The 6,000-nt window shown below is 42.4% G+C and overlaps 1 long non-coding RNA gene across 2 annotated transcripts in view; it reads left to right on the top strand.

Annotated features, from left to right (window-relative positions):
* Window positions 1–535: 535 nt before the first annotated feature.
* The window catches only part of LOC138853910 (uncharacterized), a 52,948-nt gene continuing 47,483 nt past the window's right edge, over window positions 536–6,000 (top strand). For both annotated transcript variants that reach the window (XR_011393100.1, XR_011393099.1), the window contains exon 1: window positions 536–678. This is a non-coding gene — a long non-coding RNA (uncharacterized lncRNA). The remainder of the gene's footprint in view (window positions 679–6,000) is intronic.

Raw genomic sequence — 6,000 nt, 5'->3', positions numbered from 1 at the left:
TTTCGAGGATGAGTTTCGTTAGATGTGTTGGACAATATATATATATATATATATATATATATATATATATATATATATATATATATATATATATATATATATATATATATATATATATATATATATATATATATATATATATGTTATGTTAGTCCAGCAGCGGGCAAAATGAGGCCCACGGGCTTTATCCGGTCCATCCAGGAATTCTATCCAGTCCACTACCTGTGTCTAGCAATTCAGAAATATTCATAGTGTCTCCAATTTAAGGAAGAATTCCCTAGTGATTTGATTATGTCCTGATCAAGAGTGAGTGTTGGCAGTGACAGCAGCAAGACTTGGCAGCGCACTTATAACTACATTAAGTCATGTGTTTTAGCTTGATTTCAGGGCAGCTATGTCTTTTTTTCTGTTCCCTTCTTTGCTAATGACGAAATGAGTCTATGTCAGCGCCACCTGTGTTCCAGCTTTCAGGTGCCCACCTGGTAATCTTAGAATTGTTTGTTATTGACGTCTCTTGGTTTCCTTTGTTTACCAGGTTGACCAGGCTCTGATCCACCACCAGCCCTGGTCACAGACCTGCCCGCGGGGGCGTTGATCCCCGAAACCTCCTTCAGGTATACCTGTGGCCCAGGAGGGTATACTTTAGGTCACTTCATGTTGCCTTCCCTGCTGGCGGCTGTAAGTATCCTGTTCTTATATGAGTGTCTCTAGTCTTTATGAAACCCGTAAGGCTATTAACAACTTTTCTTAGGCTACACTATCATGTAGTGAATTTTGTTTTTGAGTGGGGGGGGGGAGCTGTGGCACCCAGCTGGGATATAGTGGATGGTAACCAGTGATCGAGTCGTCACGGGATGATGATTCATATCAGGAGACAATGTTGCTACCGGAGGAATGCCCTACCACCACTATTGTCATCATCGCATCCATACTATTGCCATCGTCACGACCATTATCACCACCACCATCACCATTGTCATCGCCACCACCATTGTCATCACTGTTACCATCGCCACCATTGTCACCACCGTTGTCATCACTAAGACCATCACCACCGTTCTCATCACTATCACCATCACCACCATTGTCACCACAATTGTCATCGCTACCACTATCGCCACCACCCATACCATTATCATCACTACCACCATTATCATCACTACCACCATTGTCATCACTACCACCATTGTCATTACTACCACCATTTTCACCACCACCACCATTGTCACAATCACCACCACTACCGTCATCGCCACAACCATTATCATCACCACCACCACAATCGCCATCACCATTGTCATCACTACCACCATTGCCACCATCGCCACCACTACCACCATTGTCATTACCGCCATTGCTACCATCACCACTACCACCATTGTCATCACCATCACCACCACCATAAGCACCATTACCATGATTTCACATTCTCGTAAATATAAAAATGCATTACTAAAAATATATATACCAAACGAATTTCTGTTCCGAGCTTTAGTGAACGCTAATAGTGTGTCATAATTCTTTCTGTGTACGTATTGAAGACATGAACCTAAGTGACTGCTAAACATTTATAATTTGACGTCAACAAAAGTGTATAAGAAGAATGGCTGTCTAAAATTGTATTAAGCAAAGCATAGAATAGACATGGTGTCCAGGATTGATTTCAGTCGTTGCCTGCATGACTGACAGGTTGGTGTAGTAACTGTCAGAGGGAGTCAGTAACGCTTCAGATTACTTGTACATCACCATTCAAGGTTACATTAATACCTGAAATAGGAATAAAGTAATTTTTATATATATTAACCACCGCCAGTCTCTCACCGAACTAGGGCAACCCAAAATAGAAGAAACACTTTCGCTATCGCGCACTGTATCACGATCTTGCCAGAGGCACGCTGACATTACAACTCTGAAGCCCCTCCAAATTGCAATGTCCCCTCCCTTCCTTCAGAGTGCAGGCACTGTCTTCCCCATCTCCAGGACTCAAGTCCGGCTAATCGGTTTCCCCGAATCCCTTCACATATGTTACCTTGCTCACACTCCAACAGCATGTCGTCATAAAAACCACTTGCCTTCACTCCTGTATAACACCCTCACACATGTTTGTTGGATATCTAAGCTCCTTCACATACAAAACCTCCTTCACCCCCTCCCTCCAACTTTTCTAAAGATGACCCCTAAATCCCTCCACAGGAGATTTAAACACTCTCCAGGTTGTCTTATTTTGCTCCATCTTCTCTAAACATCCAAACCATCTCAATAACCCTTCCTCAGCTTGGAATAATACTTTTAGTAAACTCGCACCTCATTCTGATCTCCAGACTATGAAATCTTTGCGTAATATTCACACCACGCATTGTCCTCAGACACGGCATCTCCACTGCCTCCAGCCTCCTCCTCAGTACAACGTTTAAAATCCATGCTTCATACCCATGTAAGAGTTTTAATATTGCTATACTCTGATATACTCCCCTTTTTGCCTCAATGATTAACTTTATTAGTCTTCACAGATGCCTCAATGCGCCACCAATCTTTTTCCTCCCTAGTCAATTCTACGGTTCATTTCATCTTTCATAGACCCGTCCGCTAACAGTCAGTCTTCTGTGCTCTTCTATGTTACTTTCATCACCTTGCTTTTTCTTATATTCACTTTTTATCTCCTCTTACCCACCCCTCCCAACTCGTCTACCAACCTCTGCACCTTCTCTTTAGACTCTCCTAAAAGCAAAGTAACTGAGAAATAAGAGCCTCGAGACATGCATATATCCTATCGCCTGACAGGCTGTGCCGATATTCCAGTCCGTGAACCTTGATGAAGCTTGAAGATTGATGCCTTGACTCGAGGCGACGAGGAAGGCCCAGTAAATGTCTTGTTTTCTTTGGCTGATTTTATCTGGGGAGTGTGAGCTCGACCCGCCAACGTTTAGCATTGAAAATGGGGATAATTGTGGTGTTGGGGGAGCTATTAGGCGTGTGTGATCATGGTGCAAGTGTGTCGGCGAGGGCTCTGATGTGAAGCTCACGGACCAACCCCCACCTCCTTTTCCCCCTCCTCCCACTTCCATTTACCCCTCCCTGTTTTCATGCCGCCAGGGTCCGGAGGGGAGTGAAGAGCACTCTGCTCTTCTACTCTTGACTCGTTCAACTAGAAAACACACGATAGTTCTGAATCTAGATAGAAGTAGATAGTTCTCAGCAGACAGGCTTCTGTGTGGACTTCCAAGTCCTCTGTTGTTTGTTTTTTCCATGTACTCCCATGACTCCCATGTACTCCCATGACTCCCATGTAGTCCCATGTACTCCCATGAACCTTCATACTGGGATATCTTCTTTCACATTCATCCCTTTTACTTCTGTCTGTCTGTCTGTCTCTCTCTCTCTCTCTCTCTCTCTCTCTCTCTCTCTCTCTCTCTCTCTCTCTCTCTCTCTCTCTCTTTCTCTCTCTCTCTCAGGGATATAATTTTCATTGTATTTACACTTAAAGGCATCTATGCAAATGCACCGAGAAGTGTGTATCTGTGTATAAAGGCCAGAAGATGCGTATTTCTGCGTATTTGCACCAAGACTCGTGTATTTCTCGAAGGTAAATGCTCACAGGGGACTCTCAAGTGTGCATACGCATGTGTGTGCATCTCTGTGTATACATCTGAGACTAATAATATCTGTTTTAAGAATTAAAGCATATCTGGTGTTAGTGTACACTACAATAGCGATACTAATCCTGTTGAGCCGCTTGACTCTCTAACTCGTTTGATATCTAGTTTAATTTTCTTCCCTTCCATATCAAATTGTCCCTTCCTAATCTTTCTTTTGGTGTTGCATAGATATTGTGATACTGTCTCCTCTGCAACACCTGTGTATCTTCATTGACAGACGTTTCTCTTGCGTAGTTAAGGTTCATCAATCTTGTATCTAATTTGTCAACTTGCTGGTGCTAATTATTCTTGTCTGGCACAGCAACAGTGTGGGATCTTGATATAGAGAATCTCTTCTACAACTTCTTTGTGCAAGAATGGTGTATAATACCGACAAGATGAAATTAAGACACATGTGCAACATCTGGGTATCTTTATTGTAGACGTTTCGCCAACCAGTGGCTTTATCAATACAAATTCTAGGACATAACTTGAAGACAGTAGGACTATATACAGAAGATGAGGTAATCAGTCCCTCAACGGTGCTCTTCGCACCTACTCCTAGGTTGAGGGACTGATTACCTCATCTTCTGTACATAGTCCTACTGTCTTCAAGTTATGTCCCGGAATTTGTATTGATAAAGCCACTGGATGGAGAAACGTCTACAATAAAGATACCCAGATGTTGCACATGTGTCTTAATTACAACTTCTTTGCTGGGGAATACACATGTGTAGTGTTACCTTTTGTTTTTATTGAAGAAACGTTTCGCCTCGATTGTCTTCTTCAATCTTTTTCAAGACTGAAAAAGTCATTCTTGGTGAAACGCTTTCCCAGTAAAATATTCCAACAATGCACATGCCTTGTTTAACATTCGCCGTTTTTTTTTTTATCATCCTATACCCAACTACAATGTTCAGTTCCATGCCCAACTAATGGACCTGACTTCTACTACGGGACCCTATCCACATGTGGCCACGTTTCCAACTGCTGCATATCTCCACAGTGTTCTACAAGCCCCAGTGCTAAATCTCTAGCCCATTGTATGAGCTTGCTCTCTCTCTCTCTCTCTCTCTCTCTCTCTCTCTCTCTCTCTCTCTCTCTCTCTCTCTCTCTCTCTCTCTCTCTCTCTCTTTATCTCTTCTCTTTCTCTCTTTCTCTCTCTTTCTCTCTCTCTCTCTCTTTCTCTCTCTTTCTCTTTCTCTCTCTGTTTCTGTCTTTCTCTCTCTCTTTCTGTCTTTCTCTCTCTCTCTCTCTCTCTCTCTCTCTCTCTCTCTCTCTCTCTCTCTTTCTCTCTCTCTCTCTCTCTCTCTCTCTCTCTCTCTCTCTCTCTCTCTCTCTCTCTCTCTCTCTCTCTCTCTCTCTCTCTCTCTCTCTCTCTCTCTCTCTCTCTCTCTCTCTCTCTGTCTCCACTAGTGGGCCCCACCAACATGTGACGATGTCTCCAGTTGCTGCACCTCTCCACTTCTCCCACTGGCTTCCTCATCCTTCTATTTTACACTGATAAAAGCTGCTGCAGAGACAAAACATCTCTTAGTAAAGAGACCCAGGCGCTGCACACGTCTTATTCATCAATTTCTGGGTATTATATCGTTGATCTAATCGTTAAAACCTCACTTCCTTCTCTGCCAGAGTGATGTTCCGCCAGGATTTGCTCCTCTGTTTTTTTCAAATGGATAAATTTACAACCACCCAAATATTTTTTGTTTTTAGCTAAGTCTGATCCTAAATTTTGCCGGACAATTTTCTTGTCATGGAAATCTTCCCATTTTGACATATGAGGCATTAAAGCCCGGGAGAGAATAATTACACAGCGTTCGATGGTTGATGGTAAGAGAAATTGTCACCACATCTTGCAACCAACATCACCAGCGGAAGAACTGCATCATAGCTGTCTTTGTTTAATAATAATAATAATAATATAATTAGTAATTATAATTAGTAATAATAATTCTACAAAGTTCATCACACAATTGATATAGGATTAGTTCCATGCAGAAATCATAATTCAGCGTTGAAAGATGTAGATCAGACATGTCTGCCTACCTAGATATGTCTACCTACCTAGATATATCTGCCTGCCTAGCCATGTCAGCCTGCCTAGCCATGTCAGCCTACCTAGCCATGTCTGGTCATCCTAGACATGTCTGGTCATCCTAGACATGTCTGGTCATCCTTGGCTCTGATCTCGGTTGGTCTTTCTCTAGTGTTATTCATGAGTGTTAAAATATTTCATTAATCATACATGAAAGCAACTCCTTAGAGAATAATATAACTAAGCTATAAAAAATCCAAGTCCTGCCATACCTCTGCCTCATAGCATGATGCTGTTACGACGGTGGGAGAGATGGAAAAGAGTTAGCTT

The sequence above is a fragment of the Cherax quadricarinatus genome, chromosome 3 (genome assembly GCF_038502225.1).
Source record: "Cherax quadricarinatus isolate ZL_2023a chromosome 3, ASM3850222v1, whole genome shotgun sequence".
Classification (NCBI taxonomy): Eukaryota; Metazoa; Arthropoda; class Malacostraca; order Decapoda; family Parastacidae; genus Cherax; species Cherax quadricarinatus.
Note: the sequence above shows the minus strand (reverse complement) of the source record. Positions and strands in the feature narration are given on the sequence as shown.